The following is a 12743-nucleotide window of genomic DNA, read 5'->3' on the forward strand; positions in this document are numbered from 1 at the left end:
TCTCTTGATGTAGAGCAGTAAATATAGAAGAATTCTGAAATTGCCAGCCATCCTTACGATTACGAACACTTCTTATCAGTGGCTCAGAACTTATTTTCTTTTATTAAAACATCTTCCATAATAGCTACTGCATACTTACAATGCTAGTTACTTTCTTGCAATTATGTTATTCTGAAATAATTGGATTTCTGGGTTTAATTGGGCTCTAAATTAGCCAGAGCTTTCATAAAAGCTATTATGGAGATTTCTAATAGCAGCTTTTCCTGCTATTTAAGCACAGAGTATTTCAATGAGAGTGATTTGCCAGTGTAAAAAGTCTTGGCTGCTGTGAACTCTAGCACAGGTTCAGATTAATTATGACAATTTAGGCACCATCCTTTTGTAATTAAACATTTGCTCAAAACATTACCCAGAGTGCTCAACTGTGTCAGACAACTGGTTGCCCCTTATTTAGAAAGATATGATTTTGTTTTCCAGCTCTCGAGAAGATCAGTAAGCTTTGGGGTGACTGGGCTTCTGATGACTGCACTCAGAGGCAGGGTCAGCACCTGCTTGTTCCCACTACTTGTTTCACCTGCCCAAGCAGGAAGAGGGTGTCTTCTCAATGTCCCCTCCTACCAGATGGATCCTTCATGCTCTTCATCGCTCGCCTGTTTGTATCCAGGCTTGCATGCAAACATCCTGCTTATGGGGAAAAGGAAGAAGTAAAAATGCAGTCAGGTGTTTCAGAGAATATCCTGAGGCAGTTCCCCTCACTGCTGCAGATGGTTCAGAGTTAAGTAAGAGTAACAGGTCTGGTGATCAGAGTTATTGCTGCACTGAAGTTGCAGTGCTGCCAACAGAAAACCAGAAAAAGCACAGTCATCATACTCTGGATGCTAGGCTGTGTTTTGGGCATTATATGGACTAAGAAAATGTGTATGGTCTTATTCTACTGGACAGCATAATTTCTGGGCTGTAATAACTCCTCTCTTCCTTATCTCCTTATCTTCCTTATCTCCCTATGGGCGGGAGGGGTTAAGAACAACAACTAATATACCATTAATTTCTGCCTATAGCCAGCCATGTTTCATATAAGCAAAGATTTATCAATATTGGTAAATAATACATAGGTCATTCTGAAAGTAATGCCTCTATTTATTTCCATAGAAACTACAACAGATACAAAGAGCACAGCTTAGTCAGTGCTGTGATGTAGAGGTCAGTGTTAATGTCTTGTCTGGATTTCAGGAAATCCAAAAGGATCATTCCTTTCCTATCCCACAGTACAGTGCACATCACTTTACCCACTGAAGGCTGTGCCTTGAAATTTTTCTTCAATGGGGAATTCGTGTCATCACTCCACTCCATGGGTGGCTGTTTTGAATCTGGCTTGTAGTGGTAACGCCACATCTTGTCATCAGTAATGATGCAGTCCAGAAAGCTGTCACCTTCAGCCTCATATTTTTCAGTAGGTCCTGCCATTGAAACCAATAATCATAATCCACTGATTGATACAGATGAGCTTATCATGATGCTCCTCATTTCATGGTGTGACAGCGGTGTGTGGCTGTCCAGAACCTTACATGTGTTTCATGCTACTGTCACCACTGCTGAAATTCACCACCCACTACCTCACAATGCTCATGTCTATTGTTTGGACTCCATAAACATTCAGTAAGTATCAACGAATGTCAATGGGTGCCATTTTTTTCTGCATGGAGAAATTCAATTCCACACCTTTGTTTCATCCACACTTCCATGTCAGATGTCATTTTATCAGACTGCCTCTCTGCTGCTGTCACACAGTAACAAAAAGTAATGGAATATAAGTAGGATTGCTCAACCTCTGCTGCCATACCACCATCATCCACCTCTGATGTCAGGAGCCAACCAGTAAAATAGGGGGCACAACTTTTGGAGCAGCCCTCATATATTCACCTATGATGACTGTGAATAATGTGATGTTTAATATTCCCTAAATTTTTTAGATAACCTTGGTAGAAAGTCATTAATTATAATATTTATCTGTTACTTGAAAAAGAACGTGATATAAAATGACAACTCAGTTTTCCTCTTTGACATTTCAAATACAACCAGGTCACATTAATCAATCAATGCGGTGCTTATCATATACACTGGTCAATTATACCCCAACTGTCAGTGACAGTTTTCTGGCTTGCAGTCTGGACATATATACTCTCATGACAACTACATTCATTTAACCCTTTTGTATTTTACAACCAGCGTATTGCTCGAGGCACATCATAAATGTAAAAAAGGGGCATCAGATACCTTCCATAATCCCCATTCCATTTCTGTGCTATTAGTTTATTTCTAAAGAACCAACTTTCAGTACACTGAAAAACAAAAAAAATAAAAGAAATAGGATAAGCTCTCTTTCTATGAAGAGAAAGTTGCCCGTGAAATAAAACCAGCAGCGCTACAAATATAGCATTTGCATTTGCTGATTGCAAGGTTACAATTATAGTTCACAGTTTTAATGAAGTCATAAACTAGTTGAGCTTTCTTTGGTTTATTGCAGTGTAAGAACCTCTTCTTGGAGTCTTAGCTACATAAACCATAATTATTGATGATATCTCTCTAAAACACATTATTAATACTGTTTGCCAGGACATAATTTATATGCTGGCTTATCTCTAAAGATGAGTCAGTATCTCCCAAATGAACTTTGACACAGTTTTAAGTAGAACTTCTCACCTTCAGACAAATCATATAAATCTTAACCTTCCTATTGTTATTAAAATTATTCTGAATGAATGATGTGGTCATAAATCTTGTGATAAAAGCATTTCTCCACTGGAAAATGCTGTTTTGCAATGGTGAAATTGCTTTTTTTTTTTTTTTCAACAAGACCTCACTCTGATTTCCATTGAAAAATATTTTCTGGTAAGAATCAGCAGAGCATTTCAGATACTTTTTTGAAAGGGATATTTCATCTTTCTTTTAAAAACAAGCAGCTACTTTTAAAATATTCCCAATGAATCACAATATGAAGGAAGATGATGGGAGAAACAATTCCAAAACACATTTTTCAGAATTTTGATTATATTTTCATTTCACACTAATGAAGTCTAAAAATGCTTTTTGATGTGTTTGCTTAAAATGGGAATTGGTTTGGAATTGCAGTGTTTCCCATGAAATAGAGTAGGCAGTTTTTATGGGTTCAGCCACAGCACTGAACGATGACACTTCTCCCTCCCTCAGAGATGATGGCTCTGCAGTACTGCCCTCTGAGACTTCCCCAAAACATGAAAGAATATAAAAACATCCTCCTGATCCATGCTAGTTTTTTCGTGTGCAAAGTTCTCTTTGCTCCAACTCTTTCTTGGAGGGAGCACTGAGAAGGCAATGTGTGAGTTCCCAGGCCTTCCATAGGCACGATGAGACACACTTCACATCTTCCTTCATTAGTGCCAGCAGCAGAATATGGAAACAAGATGAGAGCAAATTTGAATATCAAAAGTCATTCTCCAGTTTACCCATGCTTAAAACCTGTCACATTGCATTCCCAGCACTAATTAGCTACCCTGTTCCAATTTAGAAGCAATGGCATCTCAGAGGTGGTTGATCGACCCTATCAGTTGCAAACTGTTTATTTATTCAAGACAGAAATAAGGAAAAAAATGTTGAAAAAAGGTGTTGCATGCATCTAACGGTTCAATAATTGCTGTTTGCATGGTCTTGTTTTTTTAGCATCATATTTTTGTGCTGCTATGCTCATTGGGACATTTAGAGGGTAATACAGTGATAATTTATGACATAATAGTCTGACGTGTGACAGTATTCCTAGTGGTGCATTTCGTGTCATATTAGCAATACAAAAATTGTAACAAGCTGATGGTGGCAGTGGGCTCCCACTGAGATATACCTTATTACAGGGGTATCCGTGTCAGATTTTTCCTCCCTAATCACAGCCTTGACATTCAGTGGCTGCAGTGTTTTTCTTTTAAAAATCATAAAGGTTTCACTCCGGATCCCAAATCATTTAGGTGACACTCCTTCTCCATCATTAAAGCCAGTTCGTGAGCACAATATCCTAAGTGCAACTACATTCCATGGGTGAAGGCTGACGTACCAACACAATTTGTGCACATGGTCTATAAGGGAAAAGTCTTTTCTTAATCAATCCGTAGCTTGAGCCCTGGTCGGTGCTGGAGTGGGAGATAAGAGAGAACGGCAAACATTCCTAAGGCAATTTAAAGGTACATTTTTTACACTCTCACAAACATTATGTTTCCACTTCACAAACATGCATGAAAATTGCCAGCTAATAAAATCTGTCCTTTTGGTGTTTGGGTTTTGTTTCTTTTTTTTTTTTCCTTTTTCTTTTTTTTAAACAAAGATAGGAGAAACATTGAGCAATTCTCATTTAGGTGACACAAAAACAGTGTAAGAGGTATGCTGACATATTGATCAGCTCAGATAAACAGACTTGGTGGGAAAATGCCTTCCAATCCACAGGAAAAGAAAATAATAAAAAATCTTAACACTTCCATGTTTTTCTCATCAACTATAAAACTCTCCAGTTCGGTCTCTGACACTTTGCCACTGCTGGGAGTGCGGTCAGGCTGCCAGCTCTACTCTTGTTCTGAAGGGCACAAAGCTTCCAGCGTAAAGCCCTGCTTTGATTTTAGCAGTGCTTTGGAAGAAAGCCATTGTAAGCCCATAGGAGCCAAGTGGGACTTTGATAGGTAGGCAGTGAGCAGTGATTTTGTTGTCATGGCAGGTCTGTGGGCTCTGCCTTACAATTGCCTTCTTTTTTTCCCAAACAACATATTTAAAATGGAATCAACCAGGATCTACAAAGTTATTGATTGTACTGCTGTATCTTCTGTTAATTTTTTATGCCATTTCTAATTTTTCATTACATTGTCATCCTCCTTCAGAGAGATCATCTCTTTTAGACTAAGCAGAAAGGCACTGAGACAAAAAAAAAAAAAAATTCCTATTAACAAGTCATCACCTAATCATATTAGGATCTTTGTATCCTATTATCAGCTTTCTCATGTGATACCGTTTTTAATGACAGGGATTTGACTAACACTGTGTGAACTCAGCTAGCATAATCTGTAAGTTACTACCAAGTGTGTATTTATACTATAAGGCGTCACCTGCTTCCACATAACTCCAGCTCATGATTTGATAAGATGTGAATGCTGAAAGTTAATTTCCATCAAATCAAAGAAGGAGGGAGGAATAGAGTCATCAGCACTTTGCATTGGATTGAAACCTATTCGCATTGGATTTGGTGGGGCCTCGAAGGGGGTCAGATTTCTGTTCTCTATCACCACAAAAATTTATTTGTTGGGAGGCAAAGAAGCCACTCACTTCGTCCTTTGAGCTGCAATAGTACAGCTCATATATTGCTATAATATATATATAGTATCATTGTTCCGTACTTCAGCCAGTTTCAGTGAAGACAAGGCAGGGGGGTAGGGCCCTTCCACTTCTAGTTTAGAACACCCTTCAGTGAACCTGATGCCTGGTTCATTCCTGCCACTTCCCTCTTTCTGAAATGCCTCATTTATTTCCCCATGTTCCCTTTGCTGCTGATCCAGATTGACCTCACCTTAAGCAGGGTTACCCACGCCAGATGTCCGTCTCCCCAGTCTATGGAAATTGTACACAGATGTAACATTTAATTCATTACTAATAGTCCACATATGAAAAACATGTGAAAATGGAGAAGCCTATCTTCCTTTTTTCTTACTTCTTACAATTATTTCCTCCTGGCTCTAATTCAGGAATAAAATGCATGGCCCAACAGGTGTATATTTAATATCTCACTTTCAGCAATCAGAAGATACATTTCATAGATAACAACTTGAGAAAAATCACTTGGAAAGCCAGAAATTCTAATTTGTTTCAGAGTCTTGAAGAGACAAAATTGAACTTCATTCATTCTCATACTGATGATTTCCATATCAATTTTACCTCCACCTCAAAGGAAAGATAAAAGAATACATTTATTTTTAAAAATGAAATCTTCTATGGGAGATATTTATTGTGGATATATTTAAAAACAGTGGTATGCTGAAGAGTACATATCAAGAATTGTCAGAGAACTGGAGTTTTCCACTATGTTTTCATTATTAACCCACTTCATGATTCTGAATGAATAAAACTATCAATTACCTTAGTAAGGGCATAGATTTTTTATTTTTTATTTTTTCATTTTGAATTAGAAATATGGAGATTCCTATCAGAAACACCATAAATAAACTCACATCACATCAGAAAAGAATTGATAGCAGCAGACTGCTCGTATGACAGCCTCACACTGGCAAGATGCCGAGCACTAAGGTCAGGGACTGTCCTTTTGGTATGCCTTTGTACAGCATCAACCACGGGCTCAGACCAATGCCTGATGTTCTTAGATCTACTATCACATAAAGAGCAACACATTTTTATCAAGCACAATAACCCACAGTGAAATAGCTAGTATTATAAATGACAGAAAATAAAGCTCAATTGTCAAAATAAATAAGTTACCTATTGTGCTTCTGTAACCTTGGTATCTTTGTTATGGAAATTCATATAAGGGGATAATGCAAGCACAGTAACATCGATGGAAGTTTTACTTTGATTTCCATGAGCTTTGCATCATGCTTTTACCTCCTAATTTGCAACATCCAATAATCCACAATACAGCTCGTGGAGTTATTAGTTTGAATTAGTGAAGTTCTGCTCCCTGATTGGTTTTAAGCCAATTTATATAGGCTTGTCTGTTTAAGCTGTTAATACTGTTGAAGATTACTATGGTATTACTGCAGTCTGCAATATTTCAAAGCTTACAGCAGTGTTTCTCACCAAATCCTTGAAATGGATTTGACTTCTACAACACCTCTTCTGGTTGTCTGAGGGCTATCACTTGTGAAACAACCTGCTGAAAGCCTGGCCTAACTGTGTAAGTGTCAGAAAATAGCATTCCGTTTGCCAAAAGAGCTAATGCAGGAATCCTACAATTCAGCATGAAGCCACTGAACGTGTTTTTACTTCATCTACCTTGAGGTAGCTGGGTAAACATTTTGGTTAATTAAGCTGTGAAACTCCCCGCTTTTAGACGTTCTGCTGGTTTCACTGCGTGCATTACTTAAATTCATCCTACGTTTTCTTTTGTCATTCATTCATTCATTTTAGTAAAGAATCACCCATTTGAAACAGATTCTGGTTTTGCATACGTGGAAAGTATCCCTTAATAAGCCAGTGTTCTGCTCTAACTGCACAGGGAAAATAAATTAGTGTTGTATATTAGCCCACAGACAGAGTTTCTGCTTTCGTGCTCCTTAAAACAAAATCAGTTTATGGCAAAGTAAAGCATCTCTGAAAATATGCAACTCCAATTGCTCAGCCAGTGCAGAGAAGATTAATAATAATCCTCTGTCTGCTTCTGAAAAGTTTTGCTAATGATGGGAGTCTGTGTGAGAAGAAAGGGAAGCAGAGCACCATCTGCTGTACAGCCGTGCAGACGTTTCAGAACACAGCAGGAATGAAAACTGCAGAGCAAAGCCCAAGGTTCCCAAACAGACAGGACATATGGAGGGCTGCTGTCATACAGCGCTGCGAGCAGGAGATGGACACAGGCTAAAATTAGAGAGAGGTGTGAAGAGCCAAACTTCATTTAGCCATCAAAAGCTACAGGGAGGAAATAAAACAAGACACTTTCTTTGGAGTGCTAGGCATGGCTGTGATTCTTAGAACTATGGAATCTGACTGCCTCAAACTTACAGGCAAAATCAAGCTGCTAAGGAAACATTGCCTCTATTTCATTTCTACTAAGAGAGCCTGTAAGTCTTTCTCCACATGGGCAATTGTACCAGAAGTTATAGGACAGGGAGTGCACTATCTGTCAGTAACTGTACGTTATGCCACAGTACTGATATCCCATCTTGCAGACTCACTAGCCCAGGCTGAAGCACTGCCAAGAAAAATATGCCTTGAAATTGTGTTTGGATGCCTACACCTCAGGGAAAAGGAAAATGATTCTGCTGAGAGGCCACTGCAGATATCTTTGCATAATTATTTCTCATGTTTTATAAGGGACTGGTAGTCATTTGAAGATGAGACTCTGCTGGGGAGGATTTTGTTTGGGAAAGTTCCTCTTCTTTGTTGGGGTCTCAAAGGCTTGGGCATGCCCATCACATTCTGCAGAGGCAGAGAGAGCTGGGAAGGGGATCCACAGGAGCCCAGTAAGTCTAAGGGTAACCTGCCATCTTACAAGTCCAGCATGAGCTCCTGGCAAGGATGAGAGTGATGGAAAGTGATTGGTCTCTGTCCTAGAAGTAGAAAAGAAAAAATCACTTTTCAGATCAGCAGCTGTCAAAGTTAAGAATGTCACCCCAGCAGATAGGGAAAAGCTACTTCTGAGGACTGTAGTGTTTGAATCCACCAACCCAAAATTCACACAAGGATCACGATGTCCCTACCTCAGACCTGAAGAGTATGAGGGCAGTCCATAAGCCTAACATCCCGAGACAGCAACATCTGCCTTTACCTGTCTCTCAGAAGAGCCACTAAAGCTCAACCACTAAGGGCTGCCCAAACGAGCACTGGTGTTGCCATCCACAGCAGCTCTGAGATTGAGGACTAGTCATGGATGTGAGGCATGAGCCTAGCAGCTGTTGCAGCCTGCTGAGTGTTTCTGCCTGCAGCAGGGAAGGATGCTCTCTGAATGCACAGGCTGAGCTTCCTGAGCTCTGCCACAGACCTTCAGAAAACTCTTGCTTGCAGGAAGCAGCTCAGGACCTTCAGGCTGCAAGAGCAGCAGCACAGCAATGGCACTCAGAGCGTGGGCTGGCCCGGGCAGATGCACTTTCAAAAAATGAGCCAGAAGAGTGCTACACTTTCAGAGGGTGTAAAAAGCACTGAGACCAAAAGTAGCAGATCCTTTATTGGGAGATGAATCCAGACATAAATCATTTGTGAACAGGCTATTCAAACGTGTCGGGAGTATCAGCTTCGAGCATGCAGTAGCCCATCAATCTGAGGGAGAAGAGTAGCAGAACTACAACTACAAACCTATCTGTGAAATGTCATTTGTCCACTCACCCTGTCCAGGAAACTGATATCCAGCACATGGGGATTGATGTCAGCACTGCTGGCTGATTGAAAAAAACCTTCAAAAATAACCTGCACTGAAGAAATGTGCTTAATTGTTACCATTTTACTGTTGCTATTAAGAAAAATTGAATTGCCTGTGAAAAGCTGGGGAAACCCACTGCAAGCATTCTGCAGAGCCAGAGAACGCAGGAAACTTGATGTGCATATCATCTATGAGTTCATTTTGTTGCTGCTCTGTCTCTGTCACATCCCTGGCAGCCCTCTGCTCACTGTACTCCTCCAACCCATTCAGACTGCTTTCAGCAATCCTCCCAGAGGGGCTGCTTCAACCTCTCTCTACTCTACAGAGCAGTGGATTGCTTTCACTGAGCACTAAATCGGGTCTTTGAAGGGTACGGGTAGTTTATGGCACTGGCCAGCCAAAGGGAGTATGTGGCGTTTCTGACTCCAGCTCTCTGAGGAAAAAGCTGTACTTTATCACTGCTTGTGCCCCTCTACAGGCCTCTGACAAGAAATACGAGTTCCTCGCATAACTCATTTTACATCAACCATCAGCAAAACAGGTAGTGCTAATACAAGCCCGAGGAGACCCACAACTCACAGCTCAGTCCAGTTTACAAATCGTCTGGGTAAACCCCAGAATCAAAAGCAGTCCCAGACTGTTTGGAGAGAAGCATATACTGGAGGTAGCTGCTAGCAGCAGCCCATTTTGTATGCAGCTGCTTTCACATCACTACCAATTCTTTTGGACTGAGTAGGCTGCTGCTGTCTCAAGATGCTGTTTACATGCTGGTTGTTGCCATGAAGGACGGGCAGCAGCAGAAGGCACAGGGAGAGGCTGGAACAACTGAATAGTGGTAACCATGGGTATATGGCGGGGAAAAGCTGTTTGAGAGCACTGGGTGCAGACAGCCACCTCTGAAAGTCCAGAAGGAGCCCACCAAAAGTCCACCCTGAGTGTGGGTGTCAGCAGCACCCCAAGGCCATCAGCAGGGACAGCTACATCTGAATGGAGACCAAAGGGAAGAGCAGCCCACGAGACACAGTCCAGAGGTGACTGACAGTCGAACTGTCAGTGCATGTAGTAAAGACATAGCCAGGATTAAAAAAAAAAAAAAAAAAAAAAAAGCAGTCAGATTTCATCCTAAAACTGAGAGCCACACCAACACAGAAGCAGAATATTGCAGCACTCCTCTGTCTCTCCATCTTCATAGGGATACTTCCCTGGGTTTCTTAATTCAGAGGAATGTGTGGTTTCTTTTCCTGGTATTCTGCCTAAATTTGTACTAACACAAAGTGAAAGAAACATTATTGTTTTACTTACTGACGTAAACGAGGAGCTGTTTTCTTACTGTTTGGTTTTGCATAGAAATTACTTGCCACCCTTTACAATTACCCAAGAATATCCTTTACAAAAGGAGATATGGGTAAAGTTACCATCTATGTGATTATGTTGTGGTTGGACTTGATGATCTTTAAGGTCTTTTCAAACCTGAGCAATTCTATGATTCTATGATTCTTCTTCAAAAGACACAGTGACAAAACATTAATATCTGCATTGGTTTTTGTTCACTACTTTCTCTCAAAGCAAACTTCATTCAGTGGGCTAGAGACCTACTGTTTGTCATAGACACTGAATTGCTGTTGTTTCCATTGTTCTTGGTTTGCATCACTTCACTGGAATGGCTGATGAGCTGATATTGCACACCATTTTACTAAATGTTTTCAGAAAAACAAAACAAAAACCATCGCTGTGAAAACCTTTTTTAATGAAGTGAAGACTTTAGACAACAAAAGATTTGCTTAGGTTCCTTCTATTTTGCTACAAACCACGGGAATATGTTAATTTCATGAAATAAAAGAAACTAATGGTATGTAAAATTAATATGTATTTTCTTAGAAAACTCAGTTTCAGGCCAAGAAACATCTCTTTAAAAGTACAGATGAAATGGAGTTCAAAGAACACAGCTCGTAGTAGTACTCTTAATATAACAAATTTAAGAAGCAAAACAAAATCCCTGGGAGGAAAATACATCTGAAGCCATTAAAGTCGCACTGTTGCGCTCTCTCTCCCCTGAGATTCTGTTGAATCTAGGACTCCTAGATTACTGTAAGCAGTAATGGTCTCTTAAAATTAAGGCTGAATGTGAAAGAAATGCAAAGCAGTTTGTGAACTCTTTCTGTCCTCAGAACCAATTACATTATTAAAGACCACCAAAACAATCCGTATTTTAATTGGTGTTCAAGATTTCACCGCATCCTGAAAAATAAAATGCTGTTTCCTTTTCAATTAGTGCCCAAGAGATATTTAAGAACAAAACTGAATGAAAATGGTAATAGTTACTTGAGGTTTTATTAAGAAGAGTGTCACTTCATTTCCTTTGTGCATTTCCCAAAAGGGCGTAACACCTAATCTCTGCCTATTCAATGCTGTGTAAAATACACAAATAAATCCATTGATTTCCAGTCCACAATGTGTAGGGTGAGGAGAAACAATAACTTTATATAGAGAATATTGATTTAAAACCATTGATTCAAAGGCCCAGAGCATCCAAACATTAGTTACTTTTAAGGAAAGTACCAAAGGTGACTTTTGACTACTTCATCATCGAGAAATACAAAGCAAGCAAAGCCTGCTATTAAAAGCAGCAAGACACCAAGCCAGAAGCTTGTCCTTTGTGACCATACTCTCACTGAAGCACTCCTGGAAGGTGCCTCTGTCTATATCCACTCAGTACTGACATTAATGCATACCTCCAAAGGGCGAGAAAACAGAATGAAGCCATGTCTGGATGTTATGGTTAGCATAAGGAGCAAGCTGTGTATATAAAGCAATGCAGTGTGCCCTTGCAGCTCAGAAAGCAAATGGTATCCTGGGCTCCATCAGAAGAGGGGTGGCCAGCAGGGACAGGGAGGTGATTGTCCCCCTCTACTCTGCCTTCATGAGGCCCCATCTGGAGTGCTGTGTCCAGGTCTGGAGCCCCCAGTACAAGAAAGACAGAGAGCTGTTGGAGACGGTCCAGAGGAGGGCCACAAAGATGATCAGCACCTCCCCTATGAAGACAGGCTGAGGAGCTGGGCTTGTTCAGACTGGAGAAAAGAAGGCTGTGGGGTGACATCATTGCAGCCTTTCAGTACTTAAAGGGAGCCTACAAACAGGAGGGAAATCAACTCTTTGAAAGGGTTGATAAGGGCAGGACAAGGGGAAATGGTTTTAAGTTGAGAGAGGGAAGATTTAAGTTGGATGTCAGGGGGAAATTCTTTACAGAGAGAGTGGTGAGATGCTGGAACAGGCTGCCCAGAGAGGTTGTGGATGCCCCGTGTTCAAGGCAGATTGGATGGGGCCCTGGGCAGCTTGGTCTAATATTAAATGTGAAGGTCAGTGGCCCTCATGTGGCAAGGGGGTTGGACTCAAGCCATCCTATGATGCTATGATTCCATGATACATGAAGCTTATTTTTGCGAGCACTGAAACAGCCTTTGGGGAGACTGACTCTGGCCAGATTTACAGCTCTGAAGTCTGACATAGGACAAGAAGAAGATTGCAGAAGACTTTGAAAGCTACCTCAACAACTACAACAACAAAAAGATTGATTTTCCTGACTGGCCATCAAATACAGAAAGAAAAGAACCTTGACAACAGGTAACAGCGCTACATGTCCCTGGTGAACATGTTCCAT

The sequence above is a fragment of the Phasianus colchicus genome, chromosome 1 (assembly GCF_987193195.1).
Source record: "Phasianus colchicus chromosome 1, bPhaCol1.hap1.1, whole genome shotgun sequence".
NCBI lineage: Eukaryota > Metazoa > Chordata > Aves > Galliformes > Phasianidae > Phasianus > Phasianus colchicus.